A 16,588-nucleotide genomic window follows, 5' to 3' on the forward strand; every position below is an offset into this window, starting at 1 on the left:
AATCTCTTTATAAATTCTGGATACTAGACCTTTATCTGATATATCATTTCCAAATATTGTCTCCCATTGTGAAGGCTGTCTTTCTACTTTCTTGATGAAGTTCTTTGATGCACAAAAGTGTTTAATTTTGAGGAGTTCCCATTTATTTATTTCCTTCTTCAGTGCTCTTGCTTTAGGTTTAAGGTCCATAAAACCGCCTCCAGTTGTAAGATCCATAAGATATCTCCCAACATTTTCCTCTGTTTTATGGTCTTAGACCTAATGTTTAGATCTTTGATCCATTTTGAGTTAACTTTTGTATAGGGTGTGAGAGATGGGTCTTCTTTCATTCTTTTGCATATGGATATCCAGTTCTCTAGGCACCATTTATTGAAGAGACTGCTCTGTCCCAGGTGAGTTGGCTTGACTGCCTTATCAAAGATCAAATGTCCATAGATGAGAGGGTCTATATCTGAGCACTCTATTCGATTCCATTGGTCGATATATCTATCTTTATGCCAATACCATGCTGTTTTGACCACTGTGGCTTCATAATATGCCTTAAAGTCAGGCAGCGCGAGACCTCCAGCTTCGTTTTTTTTCCTCAAGATGTTTTTAGCAATTCGGGGCACCCTGCCCTTCCAGATAAATTTGCTTATTGGTTTTTCTATTTCTGAAAAATAAGTTGTTGGGATTTTGATTGGTATTGCATTGAATCTGTAAATCAATTTAGGTAGGATTGACATCTTAACTATATTTAGTCTTCCAATCCATGAACACGGTATGCCCTTCCATCTATTTAGGTCTTCTGTGATTTCTTTTAGCAGTTTTTTGTAGTTTTCTTTATATAGGTTTTTTGTCTCTTTAGTTAAATTTATTCCTAGGTATTTTATTCTTTTAGTTGCAATTGTAAATGGGATTCGTTGCTTGATTTCCCCCTCAGCTTGTTCATTACTAGTGTATAGAAATGCTACAGATTTTTGAATGTTGATCTTGTAACCTGCTACTTTGCTGTACTCATTTATTAGCTCTAGTAGTTTTGTTGTGGATTTTTCCGGGTTTTCGACGTATAGTATCATATCGTCTGCAAACAGTGATAGTTTTACTTCTTCCTTTCCAATTTTGATGCCTTGTATTTCTTTTTCTTGTCTAATTGCTCTGGCTAGAACCTCCAACACAATGTTGAATAATAGTGGTGATAGTGGACATCCTTGTCTTGTTCCTGATCTTAGGGGGAAAGTTTTCAATTTTTCCCCATTGAGGATGATATTAGCTGTGGGTTTTTCATATATTCCCTCTATCATTTTAAGGAAGTTCCCTTGTATTCCTATCTTTTGAAGTGTTTTCAACAGGAAAGGATGTTGAATCTTGTCGAATGCCTTCTCTGCATCAATTGAGATGATCATGTGATTTTTCTGCTTTGATTTGTTGATATGGTGTATTACATTAATTGATTTTCTTATGTTGAACCATCCTTGCATACCTGGGATGAATCCTACTTGGTCATGATGTATAATTCTTTTAGTGTGTTGTTGGATACGATTTGCTAGAATTTTATTGAGGATTTTTGCATCTGTATTCATTAGAGAGATTGGTCTGTAGTTTTCTTTTTTTGTAATATCTTTGCCTGGTTTTGGTATGAGGGTGATGTTGGCTTCATAGAATGAATTAGGCAGTTTTCCCTCCACTTCGATTTTTTTGAAGAGTTTGAAGAGAATTGGTACTAATTCTTTCTGGAACGTTTGGTAGAATTCACATGTGAAGCCATCTGGTCCTGGACTTTTCTTTTTAGGAAGCTTTTGAATGACTAATTCAATTTCTTTACTTGTGATTGGTTTGTTGAGGTCATCTATGTCTTCTTGAGTCAAAGTTGGTTGTTCATGTCTTTCCAGGAACCCGTCCATTTCCTCTAAATTGTTGTATTTATTAGCGTAAAGTTGTTCATAGTATCCTGTTATTACCTCCTTTATTTCTGTGAGGTCAGTAGTTATGTCTCCTCTTCCATTTCTGATCTTATTTATTTGCATCCTCTCTCTTCTTCTTTTTGTCAATCTTGCTAAGGGCCCATCAATCTTATTGATTTTCTCATAGAACCAACTTCTGGCCTTATTGATTTTCTCTATTGTTTTCATGTTTTCAATTTCATTTATTTGTGCTCTAATCTTTGTTATTTCTTTCCTTTTGCTTGCTTTGGGGTTAGCTTGCTGTTCTTTCTCCAGTTCTTCCAAATGGATAGTTAATTCCTGAATTTTTGCCTTTTCTTCTTTTCTGATATAGGCATTTAGAGCAATAAATTTCCCTCTTAGCACTGCCTTTGCTGCGTCCCATAAGTTTTGATATGTTGTGTTTTCATTTTCATTCGCCTCGAGGTATTTGCTAATTTCTCTTGCAATTTCTTCTTTGACCCAGTCGTTGTTTAGGAGTGTGTTGTTGAGCCTCCACGTATTTGTGAATTTTCTGGCACTCTGCCTATTATTGATTTCCAACATCATTCCTTTATGGTCCGAGAAAGTGTTGTGTAAGATTTCAATCTTTTTAAATTTGTTAAGACTTGCTTTGTGACCCAGCATATGGTCTATCTTTGAGAATGATCCATGAGCACTTGAGAAAAAGGTGTATCCTGCTGTTGTGGGATGTAATGTCCTATAAATGTCTATTAAGTCTAGTTCATTTATAGTAATATTCAGATTCTCTATTTCTTTGTTGATCCTCTGTCTAGATGTTCTGTCCCTTGATGAGAGTGGTGAGTTGAAGTCTCCAACTATTATGGTATATGAGTCTATTTCCCTTTTCAGTGTTTGCAGTATATTCCTCACGTATTTTGGGGCATTCTGATTCGGTGCGTAAATATTTATGATTGTTATGTCTTCTTGTTTAATTGTTCCTTTTATTAGTATATAGTGTCCTTCTTTGTCTCTTTTAACTGTTTTACATTTGAAGTCTAACTTGTTGGATATTAGTATAGCCACTCCTGCTCTTTTCTGGTTGTTATTTGCATGAAATATCTTTTCCCAACCTTTCACTTTCAACCTATGTTTATCTTTGGGTCTAAGATGTGTTTCCTGTAGACAGCATATCGAAGGATCCTGTTTTTTAATCCATTCTGCCAATCTATGTCTTTTGATTGGGGAATTCAGTCCATTGACATTTAGTGTTATTACTGTTTGGATAATATTTTCCTCTAACATTTTGCCTTTTGTATTATATATATCATATCTGATTTTCCTTCTTTCTACACTCTTTTCCATATCTCTCTCTTCTGTCTTTTTGTATCTGACTCTAGTGCTCCCTTTAGTATTTCTTGCAGAGCTGGTCTCTTGGTCACAAATTCTTTCAGTGACTTTTTGTCTGAGAATGTTTTAATTTCTCCCTCATTTTTGAAGGATAATTTTGCTGGATATAGGAGTCTTGGTTGGCAGTTTTTCTCTTTTAGTATTTTAAATATATCATCCCACTGTCTTCTAGCTTCCATAGTTTCTGCTGAGAAATCTACACAAAGTCTTATTGGGTTTCCCTTGTATGTAATGGATTGTTTTTCTCTTGCTGCTTTCAAGATCTTCTCTTTCTCTTTGACCTCTGACATTCTAACTAGTAAGTGTCTTGGAGAACGCCTATTTGGGTCTAATCTCTTTGGGGTGCGCTGCACTTCTTGGATCTGTAATTTTAGGTCTTTCATAAGAGTTGGGAAATTTTCAGTGATAATTTCTTCCATTAGTTTTTCTCCTCCTTTTCCCTTCTCTTCTCCTTCTGGGACACCCACAACACGTATATTTGTGCGGTTCATGTTGTCCTTGAGTTCCCTGATACCCTGTTCAAATTTTTCCATTCTTTTCCCTATAGTTTCTGTTTCTTTTTGGAATTCAGATGTTCCATCCTCCAAATCACTAATTCTATCTTCTGTCTCTTTAAATCTATCATTGTAGCTATCCATTATTTTTTCTATGTTTGCTACTTTATCCTTCACTTCCATAAGTTCTGCGATTTGTTTTTTCAGTTTTTCTATTTCTTCTTTATGTTCAGCCCATGTCCTCTTCATGTCCTCCCTCAATTTATCGATTTCATTTTTGAAGAGGTTTTCCATTTCTGTTCGTATATTCAGCATTAGTTGTCTCAGCTCTTGTGTCTCATTTGAGCTATTGGTTTGTTCCTTTGACTGAGCCATATTCTCAATCTTTTGAGCGTGGACAGTTATCTTCTGCTGCTGGCGTCTGGGCATTTATTCAGATTTCTCTTGGTGTTGGACCCAGCAAGGTTGTAATATTTTTCTGTGAAATCTCTGGGTTCTGTTTTTCTTATCCTGCCCAGTAGGTGGCGCTCGTGGCACACGTTTGTCTGCGGGTCCCTCCAGTAAAAGGTGCTGTGGGACCTTAAACTTTGGAAAACTCTCGCCGTCCTGGGGGTTCGCTAGCCGAAGCGGCTTGAGCCGGCCCGGGGTCCGAACGCAGGGAGGGTTGCTGGTTGCCGCAGCCAGGGAAAGAGCCCGTCCGAATTTCCTAGTCGGCCCTGGGCAACAAGCGTGGCGGGAGGGCGCCAGCGGCAGCGGCCCGCCCGAGAGAGTGCACGTTCCCCGGGAGTCACGGGTTTGGAAGGGGTCTCCCCCACCCGTCACCGTTCTCCGCGGCCTGGGGGTTTCCGATCCAATTCTCTCAGTTGGTCCGGGGGCTGCGCGTGGTGTGGGCGCCAGCCGTCTTTGTTTCAGGGGACCGCCTCTCCAATTCTCCCAGCCGGCCCGGGAAGGGGGAAGGGAGTAACTCCGGCCGCTTCCCGCCCCGCCCGGTAAGGCCCGCGCGCCTCGGCGATCTCACCCGAGCCGCTTCTCTCAGCCAGCCAGCCGTTCCAGGATGGGGTACGCTGTCTTTTTTATCTCTGTTGTGGCTTTGGGCGCTTTCTGTATCGTTTCTACTCCCCTAGTAGGTGTCCTGGAGAAGAAACTAAGATCCGCGCATCTTACTAAGCCGCCATCTTCTGTAATAGATCCTTTTAACAGACTATCTATTGATGCATTTTTCAAAATTTGCTTGCCTAATTTTATTTCCTTTCACTGTGCTTTTTCCTGCCTTCCTAATTCCTGTTTTGTGCTAACATTCCTCAGTAAATATTTCTGTATGTAGCCTATGGATTATTGTAAGAGAAGAGAATGAGAAAGTTTGGGGTAGAGAGAAAGAGAGTGAGGAATTTTTTTGAACAAACTGCATTTTGTTATATCCAATAATACATTAATACATAATTATATTATTAATTGAAACCTTTATAAATTATTTTAACTTAGTCACTCAAATCAGGCTAGACATTATTATAAGATTTATGTGTTTGTGTTTGTTTTCATGAAACAATATTAGTTGCCTAAAAGTATACAAAGATAAGAATTAATCATATATATATATGATATATATATATATATATATCATATATATATTTGGGTTTTTTTTTTGCATGAGCAGGCACCAAGAATTGAAACCCAGTCTTTGGCATGGCAGGTGAGAATTCTGCCACTGAGCTACTGCTATGCTGCCCCTTAATTATATATTTTTGTTCTAGTATTCTTTGCATCAAATGAGCATATATTTTTTTAACCCCCAAATTATGAAGCTATTTAATTTATTTATTAGAAAAAATTTTCACTTAGATCAGTGAGAGCCTTCTTTGGTAATAAAAATGTGATTTTCTTCTTCCAATAAATCTAATATGATTTGTGCATTATTTTCTCAACATATGAACAACTCAATATAACAAAAACTCAGTGTGCTTTGTGTTATGGATATAAATAATTTGTGGGTCACTGAATGCAGCTTGGCCCAATCCATGACATGTGCTTTACTCCTTTAAACACTGGAAAATACAGGGGCTAATGGTTTAAAATTGATTCAAGTACCTTGGTCTATGACACACTGAAGGAAAAACAGGAGTTACCCTGCTGAAATCTTATTTTTATTTATGGATACTGGATTAAATTATTTTCAATTCACTTACAGGTTCCCTTTATTTAATTATTTATTGTTGGCATGCACTCTTTCTCTTCATATTCCAGTGAGTGCGAAAAGTCTGATGGCATAGAGAAGAACATCAGAAATCAGGTAATTCTTAGGGCAAATTTTATAGTTTAATTGTGTCAGCAATAGCTTTTAAAACAGTTCTATTAATGATCATTGGGTAATATTTATTTGACGGTTATTTAGAAACTACATAAATAGCTATGATATTTTAATGAAATATCTATGTTCTGTTTTTGGCAAAAATAGTTCTCAAAAAACAATCCAAGAAACAAACAAACAAAAAAATCAATTTAAGGTGTGGCGTGGTCTGTACCACGGAGGAGGTGGCAGCACTGGCAGCAGAAACCAGAGAGGCAGGGTGCAGCAGAGGGAGCTGCAGTGCATGGTTGAGCAGCTATGGCTCAGGCTACATGAAAAAGGCTTTATTAATGATAGACAACATCATCTCAATACTTACCCAAACTGCTTTGTCACAAAAGAACTTATTGACTGGCTGATTGAACACAAAGAGGCTTCTGACAGAGAGATGGCAATTAAACTCATGCAGAAATTAGTAGACTGGGACATTTTTCAATATGTGTGTGATAAGCATAAGGAATTCAAGGATTTCAAATATTCTACCACTTTAGAAAGGATGATGGCATCTTCTAATTGGACAATGAAGTGAAGACCTTCTTGCAATGACAGAATCTATATGAGAAGCTGATGAGCCCTGAAAACACACTCTTGCAGCCCAAGGAGGAGAAAGGGGTGAAATATGAGTGTACTCTCATGGCATCTGAATTCTTGGATTGGTTGGTTCAAGGTGAAGACACCACATGAAAAGAGGCAGAGCAGCTTTGCCACCAACTTATGGAGCATGGCATCATACATCATGTGTACAAAAAGTACCTGTCTGTGGACAGTAATTTTCTCTCCCAGTTCAGAGTGAACTTTCATCGGAGGCAGAGACTGATTGAGCTGCTCAAGGAAAATTCCCATCCTTCCAGGGAACCCATGACAGTCCTTTCTGCTTGAAGAAGTAAAGTCATGACAATTGAAAATCTAAGAATGTTATGTCAGTCAGCACCAGCAAGGAGATCAAGATCATGTCTGCAGGAAGGAGGAGCAGCATGAGCAACTGTGGCAGCAGTGGCTGCTTCAGCAGCAGCACTATGCTCAGCAACAGTGCCCCTGTATTCTGCAACCCCAAGTCTGTTTTAAAGAGACCTGTCTCTTCTGAGGAACTCCTAACTCCTGGGGTTCCCTATGCAAGGAAGACATTCACAATTGTTGGTGATGTGGTTAGATGGGGCTTTTTGGTTTCAGAAAGTAAGCTATGCCACATTCAGGCCAGAGACCCCAGTGGCCTTGCAGCTGCTGCCAGAATGAAGGTCTGTCAGTTTGTCACCTCCGCAAATGGACTCAATGAGCTGCATGTAGACTACTGGACCAAGAATAACCTGATTCTGAGGGACCCAAGGACAATTGTCATGGAAGTCATGGAGGAGTTAGAGTTCTGAGCAAGAGAACCTCCCAGCTTGCTAGTGAGCTATGGATGATCAAAGCCAGGAGAACACAAAGCAATGCAATAGGCTTTCATGCAAATGGATTGCTTTGGGCAAACGGACCTTTTCTCTGTATATATGCATCTTAATTTGAATTGCAAGCACTATTTGAATGTGGAAGAACCAGAAAATACTTCTTCAAAAATTATGTCAGTGTAGAAAACTTTTGGGAAACAGATTTTTCTACCTGGTAGAATTACCTTACTAAATTTCTATTTGTAGTTCTTACTCTGTTTTTATCTCAATTCAGTTTGCAGAAATTTGTTGAAATGCTTTTCTTGACAAAAAAAGCAGCATGTTCAAGTTCCCTTCTTGGAAATTGATAGAACATTGTTTACAGACTTCAAATGCATTCTCACAAAAATTAGCATGAAACTGTTTAATAGCAAATCCAGATTTTACCCAGCTTCAAATTAAAGAGCATGAACAGTTAGCTAGCATTTTGGAGATGGTTCTAAAGCATTCAGGTACTTAAAAACCATCAAAAATTATTTTTTCATAAATCTTACCTTTAGTTGCAACTTTTAAATTCATGTTTTCAATGATGGCATTAGCTTAAGAAACAAAACAAAATTTTGTGATGCTATGGGGTGGGGATGGATAGGGCAATACTGCTTAAAATTGTGTGCCCCCTTATTTTATTTTTCTGGGCCTAAATCAGTTTGGTCTTTAAGCCAGCTATAAAAGCTTTCTAATTAATCCTAAATGTGTCGAAAGTAAAAGCACAAAAATTTGAGTGTAAACATAACTCAAATTTGAGTTTTCTTGCAAGATATCACTTAACAGGTATCACTTTTTCCAGTTTTTGTGCCACTTATGTTCTAGGACTTGGTACATATGTGATAAAACTTGAAACCCTAAATTGCCTTCATGGCCTAAAATTTTACTAGCTTTCTGGTGTAACATGTTCTTACAACATGACATGCTGCTTATTAGGCTAGAGGGGGGTGGGTAAGTATTTTTCCCCCAAATCACCAGCTTGTGCTGTAGCTTTTCAGCTCACTTGTATATATGAATGTTTCTTCTTTTGGTCTATGGAAGAGTGCATTTTGGGATTGGTACATAGAGCAAATTCCTCAAAGTGCCAAATTAAGAAGACAGGGAATGTTAAATTATTTTTAATTTTATATAATGAATTTTGAATGACCAGGTTCTTATCTTATCACACATTAGCAAAGTAAAATACAAATGCTGTACCTCAGTCATTTTTTTGTGATAGGTTAGCACAGCATATTTGTATTGGTGGAATGTACATATCATGCTAAAAATGTTATATAAATTTAGCTTTTCTGATTGGTTGGTTTTAGTCAGAAAATAGAATTTGGAAATAATATGGAATGTGTAACATTAATCCTGCCCATCTACATTGGAGAAATATTGTCTTAGTGTGTTTTCTAGCATAAGCGAGGTTCCGTGCTATAACATTTGACATTTGTCTCCTTTCATCTTCATCAGATCTCTGAAAGGTAGGTGTTATCACCCTCAAGTTTTAGGTGTGAGAGCTGCATCTCAGCCAGATTTGCACTAGATCCTAAACTCACACATTTGCAAGGGCTACTAAGCAATGTGGTTTGGATTCAAATACATGTCTATTTAATGTTAAAGCACAAGGGATCTCAGATTGGTGGCTTTTAGTGTTTCAGGAACTGAGCTGAGCACTTTACATAGCTTATCCTTATTGACCTGCAAGGACAATACCATCATTATCCCCTTTGGAAAATGAGGAGACTGCCCAAGGTCACATGCCTGGTAAATGGGAGATCTTCCCATTCTTCTTTAAAAGTTTTTTTAAGATCTTCAAAATATGAGGCTTAAAGGCTTTCTGTCCTCAGATATTCATTAACTTATTAATTCATTAGTTTATAGAAAGATGGAACTGTTTTCAGAAATGGTATGTTCTTGCCTGCTATTTTCTTCTCATATCTCAATGCCCATTACCTTGGACCCCAGCATAACATGATTGCCACATAACTAAACTAAGCACTGACAAACCTCTCTTCACTCCACACAGCCTCCTACCCTATGAGTTTCTTTTTGTCAGAGGATTTCATTGATGCTCTCGGTCAAATGAAAATGAAGGGAGGAAAAAAACAATATTATTTCCTTTAGCTCCCATTACCCTTGGTTTAAAGTCCTAATGCCAGAGGATATTAAGTGCTTAGCATTGAAAGAGCTTTTCTTAGCTACCCCTGAAGCTGATATCAACAACTTCACATTGTAATTAGATTGGATTCTCCTACTTTCCTAGGGGCTTTACTGTCTTTACTGTCTGACTATAGCATGGGTATTCTCCTCTCTGAAATGTCCTTCCTTCTCTATCTTTGTCTGGAATGTTTTTCTCTTGTCTCCCCTTAGATATTATCTCCTCTGAGAAGCCCTTGTTATTCTCCATTTCTTGATGCCATTTTTTTGCATTCCCATAGAGACTTGTGTCTGTGTTATAACATTGATGACATTTCCTTTGGAACTGCGCCTTTACAGGTCTCTCTCATCCATTATACTCTAAGCATCATTCTATGCACTCTAAGGGACTGTGTCTTGTTACCCAGGGTGTCTATTCCTTTCTCCCAGCTCAGTTCACAACATATGTCAGCTCTCCATTGCTGCCTAACAAACCACCCAAAATCATGGTATATGACAACACCATTTGTTTTCTCTGTATTCTATGGGTTGGCAGCCAGGACAGAGCTCAGCTGGGATGGCCCACCAATGTATCAGGTGTGGTGGATTGATTTCACATCTACATTTGTGATCAGTCAGCTGGTCATCTGGTTGGATGGGGGCTGGTAGCTCCCAGATGGCCTCATGAATATGTTTAGTACTTTTGTGGGGCTATTGGCCAAGGTTCTGTGGTTCCACTCCATATAACCTTTCCCCATAGCTAGCCCAAGCTTCCTCATTAGGTGGCTGAGATCTAATTGGGTGATGGGAAAAGCTACAAGCCTTTGTAGACTTGCTTAGAAGTGATACAGGGTCACCTCCATGGCCAAAGCAATTCTCAAGACTAACTCAGAATCAAGGGGCAGAGAAATAGACCCTGCTGCGTCCGGCTCTTGAAGCTGAGTCAGGAGAGGGGCGTCGAGGTTGATTTAAGAAATCAGCACTCAGGAGACAAGTATGGTTCCATCACTCAGGCCCCCTGCTTCTTGGGAGTGAGTCCTTTATTAGTTCTTTCTCAGTAGTTCCCCATCTTAGTAGTCGTCTTATGTTTTCTTGCCTCCCTATTATATCCTCAGAACTTCCCTTATAGGAGGGAGTTCGCACCGGCGGGGGGTCCCGGCGGGAACCTTGTACTATCTCTAGCGGGGTCATCTCCCCCAGGTCACACCCACTTCTTCTCTACCCCCCTTTACAGGGGGTATTGTTTTCAGAAACTTCTGCATGCAATGATAGAGGAAATTCCATTCCCTCGGGCCGAGGGTAAATAATTGTCTGTTAGCTGTTTGCTCAACAGAGCTTGTAAAAGAGCTCTTAACAGAGCTTGTAAAAGAGATTTTAACAGAGCTTGTAAAAGAGCTTGCCCAACATTAACCCCATAAATGCCTTCAACTTCTCACTGATAGGGGAAATAGGGGAATTACTTTATTCCCAGGCACAGATGTCCCTCTGGCCAGGAGGCAACAAGACCCCACCTCTTGATGGGAGGAGATGTGAAGATTTTGTCACCATTTTAATAATACCATTTTAGTAGTACTCTATTTGTTTCATAAGTGACCAAGAAGATACCAAATCCTTGGGAAAGTTGAATGATCCAGATGCCAATTACTGAACAATGACTGGGTAGTAGGGTAATAATAGGTTGTGAATAAAGCCTAATGCCAAATTAGACTTCAAAGTCAGAAACTTCTGAAATGATAGTGACTACATGGGGCCATGAAAAATAAGTGTGTTTAGTCTTCTCATTTACTGATGAGGAAACTAAAGCATGGAATTGATGATACCAAATCTTATGAGGCTTACTGGGGCCAGAGTCTGGACCAAATGCCAGTTTCACCTTCCAGCCCTATGGCTTTTGTACTATTGTTGCATTCAGAAGTTACAGTAATGCAATGAAAATGGGCCTTCAGCTCTAGGTCATTTATAAAATAAAAGTGGTCATTACTGGGTTGTTAAATAATAGCATAAAAATAAATAATGGGGGTGATAATTTGATAATTGACCTGCTATAAATTATTTTAAAAAGTTCTTAAATGTAACATCAAGAACTTTCCTTAATTAGCTAAAGTGATGTTCCTAAGAGCTTTCATTCCATATGTTTGTGTGTGCCTGTGTGTATAATCTTCAGATAGGTGGGTGTATTGTGTGTGAGGTCTCACTTATTGAGAACCTCTGAGATGGCTTTTTTTGCTCCCTTAAAAAATACTCTTAATTTTAATCTTTTAGGTGTTTGTGTGATGTGTTTATATGTTTGTGATGAAGATGGAAGTGATCTTTGTTTCTACACTAGCATAACATGTGTTGTCAATGTAAATTTGAAAGTGACATTTATTAATTGTATTGTGAAAGACTAAGTTGCCTTTAGGTTTGATCCTATTGTCTGATGTCTATTAATAATCTCTGTTGATCAATTACATAAATTGATTAGGGGACTAATTTAGAAATGATGGGTAATATTGAGAAGATATCCATCCAGTGTAGATTAAATTTAATCAACTTCATGCCATCTTTTTAAAAAGGGCTGTGTTAGAGTGGTAGAAATTAATATTTTAAAAAGCCACAGAGTTCACTTCAAATCAGAATCTTACATTTCCAAAAACTCATTCCTTTCAAATATGTTGTGAAAAAAGCTGCCTTAAGGCCCATTTTAAATTGATGGTGTTAACTTTTCTCTCTTGCTGAGCATTAATCCTCTCCCATTTTGATTTTCAATTATCAGAAACTCCAGAATATTTTGGTTTTGTTAATTGGTTCATCTACTGATGTCATTAATCATAGTTTTACTCATGTATGTCTGAATTTCATGTGTAATATATTTTTCCTCAATTTGATACCAAAAAGGACAAATCTATAGTGGACCAAAATGAAGTTCTTCATCAAAGTTATTAAATGTTGTTGTAAGATGCATTAACATATATATTTTTTAATTAGTTTGATATTTATTTGCTGCCTTTATTAAAAAAAATTGTAACACCATACTGGAAATTATAATATGAAATAGGTATGCACATAGCATGAAATAAATGTTAAATTTTTTAAAACAATGACTTTAGGGTTTCAGCTTTTCCTGTCTTTTAAAACAGATTAGCTATTCTTTTCTAAATCCTAAGAAAAGTTTGCATTATAAAGCTGGTCTTATAATGTGCCAGAAAAAATACATGGGACTCATATCTAATTCTCTAAAGTAGTCAAACATGCCATTTATAAAACTGCTTAATGATAGATGTTTTCTGAAGTTCTACTGCCTGAAAAAAATGCCTTAAAATATTTTTCTGTAAAATACAATCAGTCCAAGGACTTTGCAGGGATGATGAGAATATGAATAATGAAACACCTTATATTGTCATTAAGTTAAAATTTGAACAGAACAATAAAGGTACAATAAATTGCAAAGGCCAAAATAAGCAATTTATTGATATGCATTGCAGGAATGAAAACTGAAAAAAAAAAGACATTTGACTGTGCTTTTTTGCAAATACATTGCATCTACCTCCAGGGTACCTTCTGAAGGCCTGTTCACCATTATTCTTGAAGGACTAATGGAAACATCATTCCCAGAAAAGAGCACAAAATTTCTTGGTATGAAGGGTTTACCTTAAGACAAGTTGTAAATATAAGTCTAACTTATGACAAATCGTCATTTGGAAACATTTTTAAATTATGTAATTTTTACACCTGATTTGCATTCAAATTTAATACTATATTTGTGATATGAATGCATTTGAAACATTTTATAATTACAATGAGCATTAAATATGGCCAGTATTCAGATGTGTGCTCTCCATTGTAACATTTTTGGATTTAAATTTGAAGATAGTGTACCATGAGAATAGGATATAGGAAACCGATAGAAATAAACTGAAAATAAATATGTATATTGATAGTTTTTTGAAGATTGATTTAAACAAGTGAATGATTTCTTCCTTTAAATTACACAGGGAAACTCATCCAATTGGGCACAACATCTTTGTCAATGCCTTGGATATCATTATTCCCTTCCAAGAAACAAAGACAAGAATATAGCTATGTGGACTCTATGTTTACAGGTTGTTGTCTTGAGGACATATACCTATAACATGAAATGTTGTCATCTGACTTGGATACATAAAAGATTCAGTTGAATAATGTGACTCAAGTCATGATGCTTCTATTCAAGGGCTTCATATAACTATTTTTGTTATTTCTAAGAGTTTATCTCTTTACTCTGGTAGGAAATTTGGGACTTATTGCATTGGTCATTCAGGATTCCTGGCTCCAAGATATAATGTATTATTTTCTGGGTGTTTTGCCATTCTTGGATGCTTGATAGTCAATTTTCTGGCAAATAAAAAAGCCATTTCATTTCATGGATGTGCAACACAGATGCTTGTCTTTGTTACCTTTGTGGCCACAGAATGGTTTCTATTGGCTGCAATGGTTTTTAATCACAAATTAGCAATCTACAACCCACTGTTGTATTCAGTTAACAATCACAATGAGTCTAAGTGCCACTCACCGTTGCTTCCTATGTTAGTTGCATTTTGCATTCCATAAAAATGAGAGCATTTTTCATTTATTTGTTCCTAAAATTATAAATGAGTGTATTCAGCATGGGGATCACCACAGTATAAAACACAAAAGCCACTTGGTCCTTTCCCAAGGAGTAGGATTTACATAGTTAAAAATTAATAAAAATAGTAGTACCATAAAGACAGTGACTCCCAGGTGTTGAGAAGCAAAAGTAGAGAAGACTTTGCACTTTTATGAAGTAGACTTAATTATTGGGAGAGTAGGCAGAATGTATGCCAAGTGTATTGTGATAAGATACACCATTACAACTAACAATGAAGAGAGTATCATGATTTTAGTGTCACAAGTGTCAATGTGGGACAGGGCTAAAATTGGGATTAAATCACAGAAAAAGTTATGGATTACATTGGATTTTCAGAAATTCAAACTGTGTATGTGAAGAACATTCTTCAGTCACCTTTCATTCTTTGACCTCTGTTGCTGAACAATCATCACATTGAATGGTTTAGAGAATGACAGGAGATATGAAGTTGGAGATCTAGGCAAACTATCATAGTCCCTGAATTCCCCCCCCCACAACAGCACTCATATATATGAGCAGAAACAGCATAATGGATACATGCTGCATCTCTTCAGAATCTGTCAATCCCATGAGGCTGAAGTCAAATACATTTGTGTCATTCCTATTTCACATAGTGTTCAAACTTTGTAAACTGTTGAAAAATCAAAGGTGATACTTGGCATTTATGATTTCAAAAGACTTTTTATGTTTATATGAATGTATTAAACTGTGTATGCTGCCAGAATGTAATATAAAAGAAATGGAATGGCTTTAGAAAGGAAATTTATTAAGTTAAAAGTTTATAGTTCAAAGGCCATAAAAATGTTCAAACTAAGGGGGAAAGGGTAGTTGAGTGGTAGAATTCTAGCCTGCCATGTGGAGAGCCAGGTTCAATTTTCAGTCTATGTTCTTCCCCCAGTACAAAAAAAACAAACAGAAATTCAACAATTGGTGCTGCAATACTTCAGTACTCACGTGGAAAAATAATGAAATGTGACCCACCATACAGCATGCAAAAAAAAAAAAATAGTCCAAACTAAGGCATCCAGAGAAAGATATATTCACTCAAGAAAGGCCTTTGGGTCCAGAAAACATCTGCTAACTAGGAAAGCACATGACTTGTATCTGCTGATCCTTTGGCTTCTGGCTTCAAACATCTTCCATGGGGTCATTTCTCTTCTGTATCTCCAAATGTCTCTGTCTGTGACAGTTTGGAAGCAACTGTTCTACAAGCATCTTGCACCTGAGGTTTCTTAAAATTATTTCCCTTTTTAAAGGACTCCAATAAATTAACCAAGACCCACCTGGAATATGCAGAATCACATCTCCATCAATCAAAAGTCACACCCACAGTTGAGGGCATCACATGTCCATGGCAATAATCCAATCAAAAGGGTTTTTCCCTAAAATAGTGTATCAGGATTAAAAGTAACATCACTGCCCTCACAAAATTGCATCAGGAAAAGACATGGCTTTCCTGGGGGTACATGACAGCTTCAAACAAACACATTCCAGACTCTAGACTTTTTACTGAGCTCCGCCATCTCCAAGATTTAGGGCAGTACCTGGGCTTTTTGCCCTTTCTGGAGCACATGCTCAACACCCTCAGAACAATGGATTATCACCAGGCTCACCCTAATTCTGCTGCTGGAATGCAATATACCAGAAATGGAATGACTTTTAAAAGGGGAATTTATAAAATTACAAGTTGATGGTTTTAAGGCCATAAAACTGTCCAAACTAAGGCACACAGGGAAACATGCCTTGACTGAAGAAAGGCCATTGGGCCCAGAAAAATTCTATCAGTTTGGAAGACATGTGGCTGGCATCTGCTTGTCCTTTGGCTTCTGGTTTCACACAGCTTCCACAGGGGTATTTTCTTCCTGCATCTCTAAACATTGCTGTCTGTGTCAGCTCTAAAGCAAATGTGCTCTGAGCATCTGTGTCTGTGGTTTCTCCAAAATGTTTCCACTTTCTAAGGACTCCAGTAAACTAATGAAGACCCCCTGGAATTGGCTGAATCACATCTCCATCTAAGAAAGTAATCACAACCAAAATTGGGTGTGTCACATCTCCATGAAAATAGTCCAATAAAAGGGTTCCTACCCTAAGATATTGAATCATGATTAACAGAAACATTGGATAAGGAAAAAAACTTGCCATTTCTGTCTTATAAAATAATTTCACACCAGCACAGTGAATGATCTTCCATTATAAAAACTCAGGTTCATATTCCTAGAAATTTATAATAAAGGTGAGGTTGCAAAATGTGTCAAAAAATTCTTACTTTGAGTCTGGGGTCTGTGTTTCAGGAAGGTATGGCAGTGGGATTGCTGGGGAAG

The 16,588-nt window shown here is 37.5% G+C and overlaps 1 pseudogene; it reads left to right on the plus strand.

Moving 5' to 3' along the window:
• The first annotated feature begins 6,354 nt into the window (after positions 1-6,354).
• Positions 6,355-7,565, plus strand: LOC143679388 (DEP domain-containing mTOR-interacting protein pseudogene; annotated as a pseudogene).
• Positions 7,566-16,588: the final 9,023 nt, after the last annotated feature.

Source organism: Tamandua tetradactyla, chromosome 4, assembly GCF_023851605.1.
Source record: "Tamandua tetradactyla isolate mTamTet1 chromosome 4, mTamTet1.pri, whole genome shotgun sequence".
Lineage (NCBI taxonomy): Eukaryota > Metazoa > Chordata > Mammalia > Pilosa > Myrmecophagidae > Tamandua > Tamandua tetradactyla.